General features: G+C 64.4%; 14 non-coding genes across 14 annotated transcripts; 5 read left to right on the top strand and 9 right to left on the bottom strand.

Moving 5' to 3' along the window:
- Positions 1-852: 852 nt before the first annotated feature.
- Positions 853-924, bottom strand: TRNAE-CUC (transfer RNA glutamic acid (anticodon CUC)). The gene has a single exon. It is a non-coding gene; the product is annotated as a tRNA-Glu (tRNA).
- A 278-nt stretch (positions 925-1,202) lies between these two features.
- Positions 1,203-1,274, bottom strand: TRNAG-UCC (transfer RNA glycine (anticodon UCC)). Its single transcript has one exon. It is a non-coding gene; the product is annotated as a tRNA-Gly (tRNA).
- Positions 1,275-2,127: 853 nt separating this feature from the next.
- TRNAD-GUC (transfer RNA aspartic acid (anticodon GUC)) lies at positions 2,128-2,199 on the bottom strand. The gene has a single exon. It is a non-coding gene; the product is annotated as a tRNA-Asp (tRNA).
- A 578-nt stretch (positions 2,200-2,777) lies between these two features.
- TRNAL-CAG (transfer RNA leucine (anticodon CAG)) lies at positions 2,778-2,860 on the top strand. The gene has a single exon. It is a non-coding gene; the product is annotated as a tRNA-Leu (tRNA).
- A 1,665-nt stretch (positions 2,861-4,525) lies between these two features.
- Positions 4,526-4,596, top strand: TRNAG-GCC (transfer RNA glycine (anticodon GCC)). The gene has a single exon. It is a non-coding gene; the product is annotated as a tRNA-Gly (tRNA).
- Positions 4,597-8,731: 4,135 nt separating this feature from the next.
- TRNAE-CUC (transfer RNA glutamic acid (anticodon CUC)) lies at positions 8,732-8,803 on the bottom strand. The gene has a single exon. It is a non-coding gene; the product is annotated as a tRNA-Glu (tRNA).
- A 278-nt stretch (positions 8,804-9,081) lies between these two features.
- On the bottom strand, positions 9,082-9,153 carry TRNAG-UCC (transfer RNA glycine (anticodon UCC)). The gene has a single exon. It is a non-coding gene; the product is annotated as a tRNA-Gly (tRNA).
- An 853-nt stretch (positions 9,154-10,006) lies between these two features.
- TRNAD-GUC (transfer RNA aspartic acid (anticodon GUC)) lies at positions 10,007-10,078 on the bottom strand. Its single transcript has one exon. It is a non-coding gene; the product is annotated as a tRNA-Asp (tRNA).
- A 578-nt stretch (positions 10,079-10,656) lies between these two features.
- Positions 10,657-10,739, top strand: TRNAL-CAG (transfer RNA leucine (anticodon CAG)). Its single transcript has one exon. It is a non-coding gene; the product is annotated as a tRNA-Leu (tRNA).
- A 1,661-nt stretch (positions 10,740-12,400) lies between these two features.
- Positions 12,401-12,471, top strand: TRNAG-GCC (transfer RNA glycine (anticodon GCC)). Its single transcript has one exon. It is a non-coding gene; the product is annotated as a tRNA-Gly (tRNA).
- Positions 12,472-16,610: 4,139 nt separating this feature from the next.
- On the bottom strand, positions 16,611-16,682 carry TRNAE-CUC (transfer RNA glutamic acid (anticodon CUC)). Its single transcript has one exon. It is a non-coding gene; the product is annotated as a tRNA-Glu (tRNA).
- A 278-nt stretch (positions 16,683-16,960) lies between these two features.
- Positions 16,961-17,032, bottom strand: TRNAG-UCC (transfer RNA glycine (anticodon UCC)). The gene has a single exon. It is a non-coding gene; the product is annotated as a tRNA-Gly (tRNA).
- An 853-nt stretch (positions 17,033-17,885) lies between these two features.
- TRNAD-GUC (transfer RNA aspartic acid (anticodon GUC)) lies at positions 17,886-17,957 on the bottom strand. Its single transcript has one exon. It is a non-coding gene; the product is annotated as a tRNA-Asp (tRNA).
- A 579-nt stretch (positions 17,958-18,536) lies between these two features.
- On the top strand, positions 18,537-18,619 carry TRNAL-CAG (transfer RNA leucine (anticodon CAG)). Its single transcript has one exon. It is a non-coding gene; the product is annotated as a tRNA-Leu (tRNA).
- Positions 18,620-19,883: the final 1,264 nt, after the last annotated feature.

The following is a 19,883-nucleotide window of genomic DNA, read 5'->3' as shown; positions in this document are numbered from 1 at the left end:
GCCCGGAAGTCTCACTTCCGCCAGTGCTCCTCAGACGCACTCCTACTCCAGGCCCACCCCGGCCCCTGATCTGACCCACCCGTACACACGTGCCGGGCCAGGTGCTGCCACCACCCCCAAGCTTCTGCTGAGCCCCTGCCTGAGTGGCCAGCCGCTCTCCCGGGCCAGGTCCCCGCCAGCCCAACACCTCCCGCTCCTGCCCGCGCTCCACCCAGACACCCCAGGCCCTTCCTCGCACCTCCCAGCACGCGGCCCACCGCCGCCCTCTCTCCATGGGGTCCTTCTGCTCCGTTCCCTAACCCGCGTGGGGTGGCCACCGACCGCGGCCACAAACACCTTCATCCCACACTGTCAGCCACCCCCACGGCACCGGCAAGGGCGTTCAGGAAACCTGCTGCGGTGGTGCGAAGCACCCGTCTGCCCACCGGTGCTCCTTTCCACAGGGGATCCGGCTTTGTTAGAAGGCACCGCGTGTGACACCGCCGTCGCCGTCGGCGCTGCCGCCGCTGTCGCCGTGGGGGAAAAGCAGTGCTGATGGAGAGTCCAGACACAGGCGGGGGCGTTTGCTCGTGGCCACGGCCACGGCGGCGAGAGGCGCGGCCCCGGCCACTCGTGTTTGGGGCTGAGGCAAGCGTCCGAAAAGGAAGACACGGGACGTCGAAGGCCTCGAGTGGGCGCGCGCCAGTGCGGCCAAAAGGTTTGGCCGGGGAGGGAGGGTGGAGGTTGCCTGGCAGGGCTTGGGCTGGAGGTGCAGGGCACCGGGCGGCTCTTGTCGGGGCGCCGAGGCCGCGGAGCAAGCGTGGCCTAAAAGTGGGATGTGGACGGTGGGAGGTAGAGAGGCAGAAGAAAGGCTTCCCTGACCGGGAATCGAACCCGGGCCGCGGCGGTGAGAGCGCCGAATCCTAACCACTAGACCACCAGGGAGCGTCAGGCTCTACCACTGCTCCTGCTGGACCCATAGCACCCGCTCGGCGCCACCTTGGCGCCAAGACCCGGCCTTTCCAAGTCCAGCCACGCGCCGCCCCTGGCAATCCACGTGTCCTACCGTCCTTCCTGCTTGCAGCGCCCTCAGAACACTGCGCGCCTGCTTCTCGCACACACAAGAAAAGCCGCTGGGGCCAGCTAGCTCCCTGCTCCCAGCTCTCCCTCACAGGCCCCCGGCCGGCCGGCCGCCCGTGGAGCTCGGTAAAAGGTCAGCCCGCTGCGTTGGCCGGGAATCGAACCCGGGTCAACTGCTTGGAAGGCAGCTATGCTCACCACTATACCACCAACGCTGCACAGCCCGGGCCGCCCCGAGACGCCGGCACCGGGCTCGCCCGAGCGCACTCTCGTCGCCGCCGCCTTCTCCTCCTCCTCCTCCTCCTCCTCCTCCTCCTCCTCCTTCTCTTCCTCCTCCTACTCCCCTTTCTCTTCCTCGTCCTCCTCCTCGTCCTCCTCCTCCTCCTCCTCCTCCTCCTCAGCCGCCGCCGCCGCCGCAGCCGCCGCTTGGAGCAGCCCTGCCCCGACGCCCCGCCGGCCGGCAGCTCTGTGACGTCACAGGCGCCACCAAGGCTCCCCGGCGCCCCACCCGCGCCAGCCCTACGAAGCTGCCCTCGGCCACCGGCCCGACCGCCTCAGGGGGGCGCTCTCGCTGCCTTGCTGCTCCAGGGCCCTCCGCTCCACGCCGCGGCCCGCCCCCGCCCCCGGGGCACGCGTCTTCCAGCCCCCGGCTCGCCAAAGCCCTTCTCCACCGGGCGCTGGGCCAGGCCACTCCCCGCACCGACAGGGGGACGGCACTCATCCGCCTCCCACCCGTCCCGGCAGCTGTGCACCTATGCCGCTGTGCATAGCTGCGCAGCTGTGCGTCGCGACGCAAGGAGCCCCCTGAGACAGCCACTTGGGGCGGGCCGCAATGTCATCGGGCGCTTGTGGGGTCCAGAGGAGGCCGTCGCTCGGCCCTGGCGACTGAGCGCCCGGCGAGGAGGAAGGGCTGGGTGGCTGCAGGGGGGCGAGGGTGGGCAGGCTGGGCACGCGCTGGCGCCCTGCGCCTCGCTGGAGGGCGGAGGGCGGAGGGAGGAGAAGAAGGGCCCTTGGGAGCCAGGCGGCAGGACAGAGAGCGGCGCCAGCCACCAAAAGAGGGCGTGTTGCCTCCCCGTCGGGGAATCGAACCCCGGTCTCCCGCGTGACAGGCGGGGATACTCACCACTATACTAACGAGGACGGCGGCCACCGCCCCCGCGCCCGGCCGCTCTCGGGCTGCCTGCCGACGCCTCCCCCTGCCCTCCGGCCCCCTGCCCACCACGGGCGCCCGGCTCGTGCCCGACCCGACCCGACCCAACGCCACACCAACCGCGTCCTCCAAAGCAGCAGCCCCCGACCCCGACAGGGACCCGGACCCGCGTGGCCCTGAAAACTCCGAGTGCGCGCTGCCTACTGCCTCCGACGCGGGGATCGCGCCGGGTGGAGGGGGCCCGAGACGGAAAGCAAGGCTGCGAGGAGGGGGTGGGCGCGCGCCGGGCCATGGCCGGCGAGGAGACGCGCGGGTGGGGGTCGGCGGCAGGGGCTGGCCCGACGCGGCCCGGCTGCGTCCGGGGCCAGGGGTGGGCGAGGGCGCCACCGCGGCGCAGCCAGGCGCGTCGTCTGGCCGTGCTCCCCGTCGGCCGCCGCGCGCCCGTTCTGTCGCTCACCCAGACGGCCGCGCGCCTGGCGCGGAGCACCGCGCCCCGCCAAGGGCACCGGGGTTCGCGTCGCGTCGGGTCCCAGCCAGCCCAGCGGCCACGCGCACGCCCAGGCCCGCCGTCAGGATGGCCGAGCGGTCTAAGGCGCTGCGTTCAGGTCGCAGTCTCCCCTGGAGGCGTGGGTTCGAATCCCACTCCTGACAAGCCAGCCTTTTGGCCCGCCCGACAAACGCACCCGGCCCTATGGCAGCGCTTTACTGCCTTCCAGTCCGTTCGCGCCCTGCACTCTTGCGGCCTCTCCAAACTCCGGCCCGGACATCCACGCCTCTCAGACGCGGGACCTTCTCAGCCACGGCCGCGGGCCTGGCAGAAACGGCGCACTAGGAACCCTCCGGCGACTGGCTTTCCGGACAAACGCCCTCCCCAGGGGCCAGCTCCTAAGCCCCCTCCTACCTGCACCCCCACCAGAAAAACCTTCAGTCCTTCGCAGCCCATCTTTCCTCACCTGCTTGCGGCTGCTGCTGCTGCTGCTGGTTTTCCTGCCTGCCTGCCTGCCTGCCTGCCTGCCTGCCTGCCTGCCTTCGTCCCTCCCTCCCACTCCCACTCCCACGCTCCACCCCGCCCCCACCGCCACACGCAGAACGGCCGCGTGTGGAAAGCCCGTCCACGCCTGGCCCGCCCTCCGACTTCGGCCCGGTGAACAGCGGACTCGCTCTCACAGCCTTTCTTCCACTTCCGCCACCAGCAGCTCTCCCTCTTTCCAACATCCTGTCCTTCCCGCCAGCCCCAACGGCCCGCCTGCCCATTCCATTCCCTCCACAGCCACACCGTCTTGCCGGCCTGTGGTGCGTGCCCTCGGTGCTTTTTCGCCTTGGGACCTTGGCCGGACCACACCTGCCTACCTGCCTGCCTGCCTGCCTGCCTGCCGGGCCGCGTGCAGCCCAGCCTCCTGCTGGCCAGCCAACAGGGGGCCCTCCCTGCACGGGGCCTGGCGCAGGAGTCGCTCCCGGGAACGGTGCTCCAGTGAGTAGTGAGCGGAAGCCCTGGATGCCCTGTCACCCACCACAGACGTCCGGCCCCCAGCCCGGGCCACCCACCTCGGCGCCACAGCGCAAGTCCCTCGGGGAAGCCGCTGCTCCGGCCGGACCCAACCACACCCTGGCGCGCTCCCTCCCTCACCGGGCTGTCCGCGAGCCAGCAGCCAGTCTGCCCAAGTGCTTCTCCTCACAACCAACGCAGCAGAGCGGGACCCCGCGGGAGAGGGGTGGGCCAGAGCGCAGAAGCGAGGCTCAGACACCTTTGGTCTTGTGGCCTGAGCGCCGCTCGGCGACGGCGGCGGCGGCGGCGGCGGCGGCGGCGGCGGTGCCCGGTGTCCATCTCCCACGCTCGCGGTCCCTGCACAGCCCCGAGCTCCGATCCCTGCCCCCGCCCGCCCTCGCACGCCCCGCACCAGCAAGAAAGCCAGCCGCCAGAGGGGCTGTGCGTCGGGGCCGGGCGGCTGCTGAGAGGAACGTCGGCGCTCAGCCGCAGCGGCCACGCCTCGCCTGCCCTGACTGGGATTCGGGCGCGGGCCAGGCCGCTTCGGCTCCTGGCTTCCTCTGGCGACACCGACAGTCTCGCGGCGGCTGTGGACGGCAGAGAAAGCGCGGGACGGGCCGAGCACGCCTGCGTCCCTCCGTCCCTCGTCCCTCGGTGCTTCCGACCGCCTCGCGCCCTGGGGTCGCCAGCGTGCCCGGAGCCTCTCATTCAGGTGGCCCGTCGGCCTCCTGCTCAAATGGAGCACATGCCCACGGGGCGAGCAGTGACCAGGGTCCGGCGGTTGGCGGCGAGCGCCGCTGGGGCAGCGCCGGGCGCCGGCGGCCATCGGTGCATGGGTGGTTCAGTGGTAGAATTCTCGCCTGCCACGCGGGAGGCCCGGGTTCGATTCCCGGCCCATGCAGCCGCAGCGTCCCCTTTTGGTTCCCGCAGCCCCACAGCGGAGCTGGGCTTCCCCGCTGCCACACTCAAGGCACCGGTCCTGCAACAGCTCGCTCACCACCGCACCTTCCGGCCCCTGTCCTTCCCACGCAGACGCCCCCACCCCACACACACCCGGGAGCCACGCCTCCAGGACCTGACACCTTGCGGGCTCAGCCACTCTTACGCCCAGACCCCTTCCTTGTCCTTGCTCTCGTCCTTACCCCGACCCCGCTTGTGTCACGCTTCTCGCTGTAAGGAACACCCCACACTGGCACCCGCACAGCCCAACCTCTTCACCTTTCGCCACGTTTCCAAGCTCTCTGCCTCACTCTGCCCGCACTGCGAAAGTTATACTATGTTTGCACAACCAGGAGCAAGGAAGTTGCCACCTCTGGGAGTGATACATCCCATTTTCCTGGAGAGTCCCCAAAGCGTCCACTTGCACGAGGAGTTCAAAAAGAAGTCCACACTATCATCGCAGACTGCACTCTAGATTCATGTTCTGACCCTCGACAGAAATACGTTTCCAACACCGGCCCGCTCCTCCACCACTACTGCCACCACCACCATCAGCACGACAAACACCACCCCCTCCCCTGAACCTCTGCTCCCACCAACAGCGTCAGCCCTCGGGACAGCACCACCGGCACCACCACCTCAGCCTCCACCCTACTCCCACAGACACCCCCATCCCACCCCCTATCTCCCCACTTTTCCCCCGATCCTTTCCAAATCCTACGTTGTCAAGGATCCTGCCCTTGCCTCTGTCCCGTTGCCCTCCTTTTTTCCCCCTTCGTCTTCGTCTCCTTTTCGTAGCAGTACGGTTGATTTACAATACTGGGTTACTTTCAGGTGTACAGCCAAGTGATTCAGTTATATGTCCTTTTCCAGGTTATTTTCCATTATACGTTATCACGACATATGAATACAGTTCCCTGTGCTGTACGGCAAATCCTTGTTGCTTCTGTGCTTTATGTATAGTATTTCCCCTCTGTTAATCGCAGCTCCGGATTCTTCCCTGCCCTACACTTTCCCCTTGGGTAACGAACAGTGTGTTTTCCATGTCTGTGAGTCCGTTGCTCTTTGGCACATACATCCGTTTGTAGTACGGTTTAGATTCCACATATCTTTGTGCTTCTCTGCCTGACTTACGTCGCTAAGTGGAGTATACTCTAGGTCCATCCTTATCGGTGCAAATGGCAATATCTCACTCTTTTGTATGGCTGAGTAATATTCCACAGTACATACGTACCACGTCTTCCTGTGCCAGCCATCGGTTGATGGGCACTTGGGTTTTGTCCATGTCTTGGCTGTGGCCCGTAGTGCTGCTGTGAACGTGGGGGTGCATGGATCTCTGCAAATGACAGTTTCTCTCCTTTGCCGATGTGTACCCACGATGGGGAGGGCTGGATCATATGGGAGCTCGTATTCCACCTATTTATTTAGTGTGTTGTTTTTATTTATGCATTTAATATTTACTTATTCATTTACTTATAAGAACTAGTAGCTGTAATTTTGGAAGAAAAGTTGATTAACGATATTGAGTTAGTTTCAGGTGCACAGCAAAGCGGATACTGTCTTCCATGTCTAATATTGTTTCAGATTGCTTTCCATTACAGTTTACTACAGGATATTGAATATCATTCCCGGTGTTATTCTGGAAATCCTTGTTGCTTATGTCTTTTATATGAAGTACGGTGTATCTGTTCATCGCAGCTCCTAATTTATGCCTCCACCCCTCCCGTTCTCCTCGGGGAACCATCAGTGTGTTTCCTATGTCTGTGAGTCTGTTTCTCTTTTGCACATACCTTCTTTTCTATTATGTTTTAGATTCCACGTATGTTTGTGCTTCTCTGTCAGACTTACTTCGCTAAGTGTAATGTTCTCTAGGACCATCCTTATTGTGGCAAATGGCAATATTTCGTTTTCTGAAATGGCTGAGTAATATTCCACAGTACATATATACCGCATCTCTTCCTGTCAGCCAACTGTTGATGGGCACATGGGTTTTTTCTATGTCTTGGCTGCGGCACACAGTGCTGCTGCAAACACGGGGGTGCGTGGATCTCTTCAAACAACAGTTTTTCTCTTTGGCGGATGTGTACCCACGACGGGGATTGCTGGATCATCTGATGGCTCATGTTTCTCCTGTTTATTTTGGTCGTTGTTTTTATTTATTTACTTACTTACTTACTTATAAGTACTAGTACTCGTGGTTTAAGAAGAAGAGTTGATTAACAATATTGAGTTAGTTTCAGGTGTACAGCAAGGGGGATACTGTTTTCCATGTCTAATATTGTTTCAGATTGATTTCCACTACAGGTTATTGCAGGATATTGACTATCACTCCCTGCGTTATTCTGGAAATCCTTGTTGCTTATCTCCTTTATATGAAGTACTGTGTATCTGTTCATCGAGCTCCTAATTTATCCCTCCACCCCTCCTTTTTACCTCGGGTAACCATCACTGTGTCTTCTAGGTCTGTGAGTCTGTTTCTGTTTTGCACATAGATTCATTGGTAGTACTTTTTAGATTCCACATATCTTTGTGCTTCTCTGTCGGACCTACTTCACTAAGTGTAATATTCTCTGGGAGCATTCTTGTTGCGGCAAATGGCAATATTTCATTCTTTTTTATTAATGGCTGAGTAATATCCCATAGTACATATATACCACCTCTTCTTGTACTAGCCACCCGTTGACGGGCACTTGGGTTTTTTTCCCGTGTCTTGGCTACTGCAAATAGTGCCGCTGTGAACGTGGAGGTGCTTGTGCCTTTTTGCACTCTTGTTTCGTCATTGCCGGGTACGTACCCAGGAGTGGGATTGCTGGATCATAGGGGACCTCTCCTTTGGCCTCTTTCAACCTCAACCCCTCCTCCCCCCACCCCCGCCGCCACACACACCTGAGACCGGATGGTTTCTCCCGATGAGAGGTGATGTATATGTCTCTGGGGCAGTAGAATGCCCCCACCCCATTCGGACCCCGCCTAGCCCCTGAGGCGCGCTCCGTTTCTGCTCTTCTCTTGCCTGCCTCCTACCCACCGCCCCCAGTCCCAACCCACTGGTTAGCCTGACCACCTTGCCGCACAGCACACCAGTCTGGCGCGCTCACCCGCCACCCCACCGCGAAGGGGTCCTCTCCCACCGTCTTCCTCGCCCCACAGCCCACTCACACACCCCGCCCTTCCCCCCAGCCTGCCGGCTCGGACCCCTCTCCCCGCCACCTTCCCCTTGTATCCCAGGCCCGACTGTCACATGTCCTGCCCGGAAGTCTCACTTCCGCCAGTGCTCCTCAGACGCACTCCTACTCCAGGCCCACCCCGGCCCCTGATCTGACCCACCCGTACACACGTGCCGGGCCAGGTGCTGCCACCACCCCCAAGCTTCTGCTGAGCCCCTGCCTGAGTGGCCAGCCGCTCTCCCGGGCCAGGTCCCCGCCAGCCCAACACCTCCCGCTCCTGCCCGCGCTCCACCCAGACACCCCAGGCCCTTCCTCGCACCTCCCAGCACGCGGCCCACCGCCGCCCTCTCTCCATGGGGTCCTTCTGCTCCGTTCCCTAACCCGCGTGGGGTGGCCACCGACCGCGGCCACAAACACCTTCATCCCACACTGTCAGCCACCCCCACGGCACCGGCAAGGGCGTTCAGGAAACCTGCTGCGGTGGTGCGAAGCACCCGTCTGCCCACCGGTGCTCCTTTCCACAGGGGATCCGGCTTTGTTAGAAGGCACCGCGTGTGACACCGCCGTCGCCGTCGGCGCTGCCGCCGCTGTCGCCGTGGGGGAAAAGCAGTGCTGATGGAGAGTCCAGACACAGGCGGGGGCGTTTGCTCGTGGCCACGGCCACGGCGGCGAGAGGCGCGGCCCCGGCCACTCGTGTTTGGGGCTGAGGCAAGCGTCCGAAAAGGAAGACACGGGACGTCGAAGGCCTCGAGTGGGCGCGCGCCAGTGCGGCCAAAAGGTTTGGCCGGGGAGGGAGGGTGGAGGTTGCCTGGCAGGGCTTGGGCTGGAGGTGCAGGGCACCGGGCGGCTCTTGTCGGGGCGCCGAGGCCGCGGAGCAAGCGTGGCCTAAAAGTGGGATGTGGACGGTGGGAGGTAGAGAGGCAGAAGAAAGGCTTCCCTGACCGGGAATCGAACCCGGGCCGCGGCGGTGAGAGCGCCGAATCCTAACCACTAGACCACCAGGGAGCGTCAGGCTCTACCACTGCTCCTGCTGGACCCATAGCACCCGCTCGGCGCCACCTTGGCGCCAAGACCCGGCCTTTCCAAGTCCAGCCACGCGCCGCCCCTGGCAATCCACGTGTCCTACCGTCCTTCCTGCTTGCAGCGCCCTCAGAACACTGCGCGCCTGCTTCTCGCACACACAAGAAAAGCCGCTGGGGCCAGCTAGCTCCCTGCTCCCAGCTCTCCCTCACAGGCCCCCGGCCGGCCGGCCGCCCGTGGAGCTCGGTAAAAGGTCAGCCCGCTGCGTTGGCCGGGAATCGAACCCGGGTCAACTGCTTGGAAGGCAGCTATGCTCACCACTATACCACCAACGCTGCACAGCCCGGGCCGCCCCGAGACGCCGGCACCGGGCTCGCCCGAGCGCACTCTCGTCGCCGCCGCCTTCTCCTCCTCCTCCTCCTCCTCCTCCTCCTCCTCCTCCTTCTCTTCCTCCTCCTACTCCCCTTTCTCTTCCTCGTCCTCCTCCTCGTCCTCCTCCTCCTCCTCCTCCTCCTCCTCAGCCGCCGCCGCCGCCGCAGCCGCCGCTTGGAGCAGCCCTGCCCCGACGCCCCGCCGGCCGGCAGCTCTGTGACGTCACAGGCGCCACCAAGGCTCCCCGGCGCCCCACCCGCGCCAGCCCTACGAAGCTGCCCTCGGCCACCGGCCCGACCGCCTCAGGGGGGCGCTCTCGCTGCCTTGCTGCTCCAGGGCCCTCCGCTCCACGCCGCGGCCCGCCCCCGCCCCCGGGGCACGCGTCTTCCAGCCCCCGGCTCGCCAAAGCCCTTCTCCACCGGGCGCTGGGCCAGGCCACTCCCCGCACCGACAGGGGGACGGCACTCATCCGCCTCCCACCCGTCCCGGCAGCTGTGCACCTATGCCGCTGTGCATAGCTGCGCAGCTGTGCGTCGCGACGCAAGGAGCCCCCTGAGACAGCCACTTGGGGCGGGCCGCAATGTCATCGGGCGCTTGTGGGGTCCAGAGGAGGCCGTCGCTCGGCCCTGGCGACTGAGCGCCCGGCGAGGAGGAAGGGCTGGGTGGCTGGAGGGGGGCGAGGGTGGGCAGGCTGGGCACGCGCTGGCGCCCTGCGCCTCGCTGGAGGGCGGAGGGCGGAGGGAGGAGAAGAAGGGCCCTTGGGAGCCAGGCGGCAGGACAGAGAGCGGCGCCAGCCACCAAAAGAGGGCGTGTTGCCTCCCCGTCGGGGAATCGAACCCCGGTCTCCCGCGTGACAGGCGGGGATACTCACCACTATACTAACGAGGACGGCGGCCACCGCCCCCGCGCCCGGCCGCTCTCGGGCTGCCTGCCGACGCCTCCCCCTGCCCTCCGGCCCCCTGCCCACCACGGGCGCCCGGCTCGTGCCCGACCCGACCCGACCCAACGCCACACCAACCGCGTCCTCCAAAGCAGCAGCCCCCGACCCCGACAGGGACCCGGACCCGCGTGGCCCTGAAAACTCCGAGTGCGCGCTGCCTACTGCCTCCGACGCGGGGATCGCGCCGGGTGGAGGGGGCCCGAGACGGAAAGCAAGGCTGCGAGGAGGGGGTGGGCGCGCGCCGGGCCATGGCCGGCGAGGAGACGCGCGGGTGGGGGTCGGCGGCAGGGGCTGGCCCGACGCGGCCCGGCTGCGTCCGGGGCCAGGGGTGGGCGAGGGCGCCACCGCGGCGCAGCCAGGCGCGTCGTCTGGCCGTGCTCCCCGTCGGCCGCCGCGCGCCCGTTCTGTCGCTCACCCAGACGGCCGCGCGCCTGGCGCGGAGCACCGCGCCCCGCCAAGGGCACCGGGGTTCGCGTCGCGTCGGGTCCCAGCCAGCCCAGCGGCCACGCGCACGCCCAGGCCCGCCGTCAGGATGGCCGAGCGGTCTAAGGCGCTGCGTTCAGGTCGCAGTCTCCCCTGGAGGCGTGGGTTCGAATCCCACTCCTGACAAGCCAGCCTTTTGGCCCGCCCGACAAACGCACCCGGCCCTATGGCAGCGCTTTACTGCCTTCCAGTCCGTTCGCGCCCTGCACTCTTGCGGCCTCTCCAAACTCCGGCCCGGACATCCACGCCTCTCAGACGCGGGACCTTCTCAGCCACGGCCGCGGGCCTGGCAGAAACGGCGCACTAGGAACCCTCCGGCGACTGGCTTTCCGGACAAACGCCCTCCCCAGGGGCCAGCTCCTAAGCCCCCTCCTACCTGCACCCCCACCAGAAAAACCTTCAGTCCTTCGCAGCCCATCTTTCCTCACCTGCTTGCGGCTGCTGCTGCTGCTGCTGGTTTTCCTGCCTGCCTGCCTGCCTGCCTGCCTGCCTGCCTGCCTTCGTCCCTCCCTCCCACTCCCACTCCCACGCTCCACCCCGCCCCCACCGCCACACGCAGAACGGCCGCGTGTGGAAAGCCCGTCCACGCCTGGCCCGCCCTCCGACTTCGGCCCGGTGAACAGCGGACTCGCTCTCACAGCCTTTCTTCCACTTCCGCCACCAGCAGCTCTCCCTCTTTCCAACATCCTGTCCTTCCCGCCAGCCCCAACGGCCCGCCTGCCCATTCCATTCCCTCCACAGCCACACCGTCTTGCCGGCCTGTGGTGCGTGCCCTCGGTGCTTTTTCGCCTTGGGACCTTGGCCGGACCACACCTGCCTACCTGCCTGCCTGCCTGCCTGCCTGCCGGGCCGCGTGCAGCCCAGCCTCCTGCTGGCCAGCCAACAGGGGGCCCTCCCTGCACGGGGCCTGGCGCAGGAGTCGCTCCCGGGAACGGTGCTCCAGTGAGTAGTGAGCGGAAGCCCTGGATGCCCTGTCACCCACCACAGACGTCCGGCCCCCAGCCCGGGCCACCCACCTCGGCGCCACAGCGCAAGTCCCTCGGGGAAGCCGCTGCTCCGGCCGGACCCAACCACACCCTGGCGCGCTCCCTCCCTCACCGGGCTGTCCGCGAGCCAGCAGCCAGTCTGCCCAAGTGCTTCTCCTCACAACCAACGCAGCAGAGCGGGACCCCGCGGGAGAGGGGTGGGCCAGAGCGCAGAAGCGAGGCTCAGACACCTTTGGTCTTGTGGCCTGAGCGCCGCTCGGCGACGGCGGCGGCGGCGGCGGCGGCGGCGGCGGCGGTGCCCGGTGTCCATCTCCCACGCTCGCGGTCCCTGCACAGCCCCGAGCTCCGATCCCTGCCCCCGCCCGCCCTCGCACGCCCCGCACCAGCAAGAAAGCCAGCCGCCAGAGGGGCTGTGCGTCGGGGCCGGGCGGCTGCTGAGAGGAACGTCGGCGCTCAGCCGCAGCGGCCACGCCTCGCCTGCCCTGACTGGGATTCGGGCGCGGGCCAGGCCGCTTCGGCTCCTGGCTTCCTCTGGCGACACCGACAGTCTCGCGGCGGCCGTGGACGGCAGAGAAAGCGCGGGACGGGCCGAGCACGCCTGCGTCCCTCCGTCCCTCGTCCCTCGGTGCTTCCGACCGCCTCGCGCCCTGGGGTCGCCAGCGTGCCCGGAGCCTCTCATTCAGGTGGCCCGTCGGCCTCCTGCTCAAATGGAGCACATGCCCACGGGGCGAGCAGTGACCAGGGTCCGGCGGTTGGCGGCGAGCGCCGCTGGGGCAGCGCCGGGCGCCGGCGGCCATCGGTGCATGGGTGGTTCAGTGGTAGAATTCTCGCCTGCCACGCGGGAGGCCCGGGTTCGATTCCCGGCCCATGCAGCCGCAGCGTCCCCTTTTGGTTCCCGCAGCCCCACAGCGGAGCTGGGCTTCCCCGCTGCCACACTCAAGGCACCGGTCCTGCAACAGCTCGCTCACCACCGCACCTTCCGGCCCCTGTCCTTCCCACGCAGACGCCCCCACCCCACACACACCCGGGAGCCACGCCTCCAGGACCTGACACCTTGCGGGCTCAGCCACTCTTACGCCCAGACCCCTTCCTTGTCCTTGCTCTCGTCCTTACCCCGACCCCGCTTGTGTCACGCTTCTCGCTGTAAGGAACACCCCACACTGGCACCCGCACAGCCCAACCTCTTCACCTTTCGCCACGTTTCCAAGCTCTCTGCCTCACTCTGCCCGCACTGCGAAAGTTATACTATGTTTGCACAACCAGGAGCAAGGAAGTTGCCACCTCTGGGAGTGATACATCCCATTTTCCTGGAGAGTCCCCAAAGCGTCCACTTGCACGAGGAGTTCAAAAAGAAGTCCACACTATCATCGCAGACTGCACTCTAGATTCATGTTCTGACCCTCGACAGAAATACGTTTCCAACACCGGCCCGCTCCTCCACCACTACTGCCACCACCACCATCAGCACGACAAACACCACCCCCTCCCCTGAACCTCTGCTCCCACCAACAGCGTCAGCCCTCGGGACAGCACCACCGGCACCACCACCTCAGCCTCCACCCTACTCCCACAGACACCCCCATCCCACCCCCTATCTCCCCACTTTTCCCCCGATCCTTTCCAAATCCTACGTTGTCAAGGATCCTGCCCTTGCCTCTGTCCCGTTGCCCTCCTTTTTTCCCCCTTCGTCTTCGTCTCCTTTTCGTAGCAGTACGGTTGATTTACAATACTGGGTTACTTTCAGGTGTACAGCCAAGTGATTCAGTTATATGTCCTTTTCCAGGTTATTTTCCATTATACGTTATCACGACATATGAATACAGTTCCCTGTGCTGTACGGCAAATCCTTGTTGCTTCTGTGCTTTATGTATAGTATTTCCCCTCTGTTAATCGCAGCTCCGGATTCTTCCCTGCCCTACACTTTCCCCTTGGGTAACGAACAGTGTGTTTTCCATGTCTGTGAGTCCGTTGCTCTTTGGCACATACATCCGTTTGTAGTACGGTTTAGATTCCACATATCTTTGTGCTTCTCTGCCTGACTTACGTCGCTAAGTGGAGTATACTCTAGGTCCATCCTTATCGGTGCAAATGGCAATATCTCACTCTTTTGTATGGCTGAGTAATATTCCACAGTACATACGTACCACGTCTTCCTGTGCCAGCCATCGGTTGATGGGCACTTGGGTTTTGTCCATGTCTTGGCTGTGGCCCGTAGTGCTGCTGTGAACGTGGGGGTGCATGGATCTCTGCAAATGACAGTTTCTCTCCTTTGCCGATGTGTACCCACGATGGGGAGGGCTGGATCATATGGGAGCTCGTATTCCACCTATTTATTTAGTGTGTTGTTTTTATTTATGCATTTAATATTTACTTATTCATTTACTTATAAGAACTAGTAGCTGTAATTTTGGAAGAAAAGTTGATTAACGATATTGAGTTAGTTTCAGGTGCACAGCAAAGCGGATACTGTCTTCCATGTCTAATATTGTTTCAGATTGCTTTCCATTACAGTTTACTACAGGATATTGAATATCATTCCCGGTGTTATTCTGGAAATCCTTGTTGCTTATGTCTTTTATATGAAGTACGGTGTATCTGTTCATCGCAGCTCCTAATTTATGCCTCCACCCCTCCCGTTCTCCTCGGGGAACCATCAGTGTGTTTCCTATGTCTGTGAGTCTGTTTCTCTTTTGCACATACCTTCTTTTCTATTATGTTTTAGATTCCACGTATGTTTGTGCTTCTCTGTCAGACTTACTTCGCTAAGTGTAATGTTCTCTAGGACCATCCTTATTGTGGCAAATGGCAATATTTCGTTTTCTGAAATGGCTGAGTAATATTCCACAGTACATATATACCGCATCTCTTCCTGTCAGCCAACTGTTGATGGGCACATGGGTTTTTTCTATGTCTTGGCTGCGGCACACAGTGCTGCTGCAAACACGGGGGTGCGTGGATCTCTTCAAACAACAGTTTTTCTCTTTGGCGGATGTGTACCCACGACGGGGATTGCTGGATCATCTGATGGCTCATGTTTCTCCTGTTTATTTTGGTCGTTGTTTTTATTTATTTACTTACTTACTTACTTATAAGTACTAGTACTCGTGGTTTAAGAAGAAGAGTTGATTAACAATATTGAGTTAGTTTCAGGTGTACAGCAAGGGGGATACTGTTTTCCATGTCTAATATTGTTTCAGATTGATTTCCACTACAGGTTATTGCAGGATATTGACTATCACTCCCTGCGTTATTCTGGAAATCCTTGTTGCTTATCTCCTTTATATGAAGTACTGTGTATCTGTTCATCGAGCTCCTAATTTATCCCTCCACCCCTCCTTTTTACCTCGGGTAACCATCACTGTGTCTTCTAGGTCTGTGAGTCTGTTTCTGTTTTGCACATAGATTCATTGGTAGTACTTTTTAGATTCCACATATCTTTGTGCTTCTCTGTCGGACCTACTTCACTAAGTGTAATATTCTCTGGGAGCATTCTTGTTGCGGCAAATGGCAATATTTCATTCTTTTTTATTAATGGCTGAGTAATATCCCATAGTACATATATACCACCTCTTCTTGTACTAGCCACCCGTTGACGGGCACTTGGGTTTTTTTCCCGTGTCTTGGCTACTGCAAATAGTGCCGCTGTGAACGTGGAGGTGCTTGTGCCTTTTTGCACTCTTGTTTCGTCATTGCCGGGTACGTACCCAGGAGTGGGATTGCTGGATCATAGGGGACCTCTCCTTTGGCCTCTTTCAACCTCAACCCCCTCCTCCCCCACCCCCGCCGCCACACACACCTGAGACCGGATGGTTTCTCCCGATGAGAGGTGATGTATATGTCTCTGGGGCAGTAGAATGCCCCCACCCCATTCGGACCCCGCCTAGCCCCTGAGGCGCGCTCCGTTCGTTTCTGCTCTTCTCTTGCCTGCCTCCTACCCACCGCCCCCAGTCCCAACCCACTGGTTAGCCTGACCACCTTGCCGCACAGCACACCAGTCTGGCGCGCTCACCCGCCACCCCACCGCGAAGGGGTCCTCTCCCACCGTCTTCCTCGCCCCACAGCCCACTCACACACCCCGCCCTTCCCCCCAGCCTGCCGGCTCGGACCCCTCTCCCCGCCACCTTCCCCTTGTATCCCAGGCCCGACTGTCACATGTCCTGCCCGGAAGTCTCACTTCCGCCAGTGCTCCTCAGACGCACTCCTACTCCAGGCCCACCCCGGCCCCTGATCTGACCCACCCGTACACACGTGCCGGGCCAGGTGCTGCCACCACCCCCAAGCTTCTGCTGAGCCCCTGCCTGAGTGGCCAGCCGCTCTCCCGGGCCAGGTCCCCGCCAGCCCAACACCTCCCGCTCCTGCCCGCGCTCCACCCAGACACCCCAGGCCCTTCCTCGCACCTCCCAGCACGCGGCCCACCGCCGCCCTCTCTCCATGGGGTCCTTCTGCTCCGTTCCCTAACCCGCGTGGGGTGGCCACCGACCGCGGCCACAAACACCTTCATCCCACACTGTCAGCCACCCCCACGGCACCGGCAAGGGCGTTCAGGAAACCTGCTGCGGTGGTGCGAAGCACCCGTCTGCCCACCGGTGCTCCTTTCCACAGGGGATCCGGCTTTGTTAGAAGGCACCGCGTGTGACACCGCCGTCGCCGTCGGCGCTGCCGCCGCTGTCGCCGTGGGGGAAAAGCAGTGCTGATGGAGAGTCCAGACACAGGCGGGGGCGTTTGCTCGTGGCCACGGCCACGGCGGCGAGAGGCGCGGCCCCGGCCACTCGTGTTTGGGGCTGAGGCAAGCGTCCGAAAAGGAAGACACGGGACGTCGAAGGCCTCGAGTGGGCGCGCGCCAGTGCGGCCAAAAGGTTTGGCCGGGGAGGGAGGGTGGAGGTTGCCTGGCAGGGCTTGGGCTGGAGGTGCAGGGCACCGGGCGGCTCTTGTCGGGGCGCCGAGGCCGCGGAGCAAGCGTGGCCTAAAAGTGGGATGTGGACGGTGGGAGGTAGAGAGGCAGAAGAAAGGCTTCCCTGACCGGGAATCGAACCCGGGCCGCGGCGGTGAGAGCGCCGAATCCTAACCACTAGACCACCAGGGAGCGTCAGGCTCTACCACTGCTCCTGCTGGACCCATAGCACCCGCTCGGCGCCACCTTGGCGCCAAGACCCGGCCTTTCCAAGTCCAGCCACGCGCCGCCCCTGGCAATCCACGTGTCCTACCGTCCTTCCTGCTTGCAGCGCCCTCAGAACACTGCGCGCCTGCTTCTCGCACACACAAGAAAAGCCGCTGGGGCCAGCTAGCTCCCTGCTCCCAGCTCTCCCTCACAGGCCCCCGGCCGGCCGGCCGCCCGTGGAGCTCGGTAAAAGGTCAGCCCGCTGCGTTGGCCGGGAATCGAACCCGGGTCAACTGCTTGGAAGGCAGCTATGCTCACCACTATACCACCAACGCTGCACAGCCCGGGCCGCCCCGAGACGCCGGCACCGGGCTCGCCCGAGCGCACTCTCGTCGCCGCCGCCTTCTCCTCCTCCTCCTCCTCCTCCTCCTCCTCCTCCTCCTTCTCTTCCTCCTCCTACTCCCCTTTCTCTTCCTCGTCCTCCTCCTCGTCCTCCTCCTCCTCCTCCTCCTCCTCCTCAGCCGCCGCCGCCGCCGCAGCCGCCGCTTGGAGCAGCCCTGCCCCGACGCCCCGCCGGCCGGCAGCTCTGTGACGTCACAGGCGCCACCAAGGCTCCCCGGCGCCCCACCCGCGCCAGCCCTACGAAGCTGCCCTCGGCCACCGGCCCGACCGCCTCAGGGGGGCGCTCTCGCTGCCTTGCTGCTCCAGGGCCCTCCGCTCCACGCCGCGGCCCGCCCCCGCCCCCGGGGCACGCGTCTTCCAGCCCCCGGCTCGCCAAAGCCCTTCTCCACCGGGCGCTGGGCCAGGCCACTCCCCGCACCGACAGGGGGACGGCACTCATCCGCCTCCCACCCGTCCCGGCAGCTGTGCACCTATGCCGCTGTGCATAGCTGCGCAGCTGTGCGTCGCGACGCAAGGAGCCCCCTGAGACAGCCACTTGGGGCGGGCCGCAATGTCATCGGGCGCTTGTGGGGTCCAGAGGAGGCCGTCGCTCGGCCCTGGCGACTGAGCGCCCGGCGAGGAGGAAGGGCTGGGTGGCTGGAGGGGGGCGAGGGTGGGCAGGCTGGGCACGCGCTGGCGCCCTGCGCCTCGCTGGAGGGCGGAGGGCGGAGGGAGGAGAAGAAGGGCCCTTGGGAGCCAGGCGGCAGGACAGAGAGCGGCGCCAGCCACCAAAAGAGGGCGTGTTGCCTCCCCGTCGGGGAATCGAACCCCGGTCTCCCGCGTGACAGGCGGGGATACTCACCACTATACTAACGAGGACGGCGGCCACCGCCCCCGCGCCCGGCCGCTCTCGGGCTGCCTGCCGACGCCTCCCCCTGCCCTCCGGCCCCCTGCCCACCACGGGCGCCCGGCTCGTGCCCGACCCGACCCGACCCAACGCCACACCAACCGCGTCCTCCAAAGCAGCAGCCCCCGACCCCGACAGGGACCCGGACCCGCGTGGCCCTGAAAACTCCGAGTGCGCGCTGCCTACTGCCTCCGACGCGGGGATCGCGCCGGGTGGAGGGGGCCCGAGACGGAAAGCAAGGCTGCGAGGAGGGGGTGGGCGCGCGCCGGGCCATGGCCGGCGAGGAGACGCGCGGGTGGGGGTCGGCGGCAGGGGCTGGCCCGACGCGGCCCGGCTGCGTCCGGGGCCAGGGGTGGGCGAGGGCGCCACCGCGGCGCAGCCAGGCGCGTCGTCTGGCCGTGCTCCCCGTCGGCCGCCGCGCGCCCGTTCTGTCGCCTCACCCAGACGGCCGCGCGCCTGGCGCGGAGCACCGCGCCCCGCCAAGGGCACCGGGGTTCGCGTCGCGTCGGGTCCCAGCCAGCCCAGCGGCCACGCGCACGCCCAGGCCCGCCGTCAGGATGGCCGAGCGGTCTAAGGCGCTGCGTTCAGGTCGCAGTCTCCCCTGGAGGCGTGGGTTCGAATCCCACTCCTGACAAGCCAGCCTTTTCTGACAAGCCAGCCTTTTGGCCCGCCCGACAAACGCACCCGGCCCTATGGCAGCGCTTTACTGCCTTCCAGTCCGTTCGCGCCCTGCACTCTTGCGGCCTCTCCAAACTCCGGCCCGGACATCCACGCCTCTCAGACGCGGGACCTTCTCAGCCACGGCCGCGGGCCTGGCAGAAACGGCGCACTAGGAACCCTCCGGCGACTGGCTTTCCGGACAAACGCCCTCCCCAGGGGCCAGCTCCTAAGCCCCCTCCTACCTGCACCCCCACCAGAAAAACCTTCAGTCCTTCGCAGCCCATCTTTCCTCACCTGCTTGCGGCTGCTGCTGCTGCTGCTGGTTTTCCTGCCTGCCTGCCTGCCTGCCTGCCTGCCTGCCTGCCTGTCGTCCCTCCCTCCCACTCCCACTCCCACGCTCCACCCCGCCCCCACCGCCACACGCAGAACGGCCGCGTGTGGAAAGCCCGTCCACGCCTGGCCCGCCCTCCGACTTCGGCCCGGTGAACAGCGGACTCGCTCTCACAGCCTTTCTTCCACTTCCGCCACCAGCAGCTCTCCCTCTTTCCAACATCCTGTCCTTCCCGCCAGCCCCAACGGCCCGCCTGCCCATTCCATTCCCTCCACAGCCACACCGTCTTGCCGGCCTGTGGTGCGTGCCCTCGGTGCTTTTTCGCCTTGGGACCTTGGCCGGACCACACCTGCCTACCTGCCTGCCTGCCTGCCTGCCTGCCTGCCTGCCTGCCTGCCGGGCCGCGTGCAGCCCAGCCTCCTGCTGGCCAGCCAACAGGGGGCCCTCCCTGCACGGGGCCTGGCGCAGGAGTCGCTCCCGGGAACGGTGCTCCAGTGAGTAGTGAGCGGAAGCCCTGGATGCCCTGTCACCCACCACAGACGTCCGGCCCCCAGCCCGGGCCACCCACCTCGGCGCCACAGCGCAAGTCCCTCGGGGAAGCCGCTGCTCCGGCCGGACCCAACCACACCCTGGCGCGCTCCCTCCCTCACCGGGCTGTCCGCGAGCCAGCAGCCAGTCTGCCCAAGTGCTTCTCCTCACAACCAACGCAGCAGAGCGGGACCCCGCGGGAGAGGGGTGGGCCAGAGCGCAGAAGCGAGGCTCAGACACCTTTGGTCTTGTGGCCTGAGCGCCGCTCGGCGACGGCGGCGGCGGCGGCGGCGGCGGCGGCGGCGGTGCCCGGTGTCCATCTCCCACGCTCGCGGTCCCTGCACAGCCCCGAGCTCCGATCCCTGCCCCCGCCCGCCCT

This window comes from Eubalaena glacialis, unplaced genomic scaffold, assembly GCF_028564815.1.
Source record: "Eubalaena glacialis isolate mEubGla1 unplaced genomic scaffold, mEubGla1.1.hap2.+ XY scaffold_456, whole genome shotgun sequence".
NCBI classification, from domain to species: domain Eukaryota; kingdom Metazoa; phylum Chordata; class Mammalia; order Artiodactyla; family Balaenidae; genus Eubalaena; species Eubalaena glacialis.
This window is presented reverse-complemented; position numbering and strand designations above follow the sequence as displayed.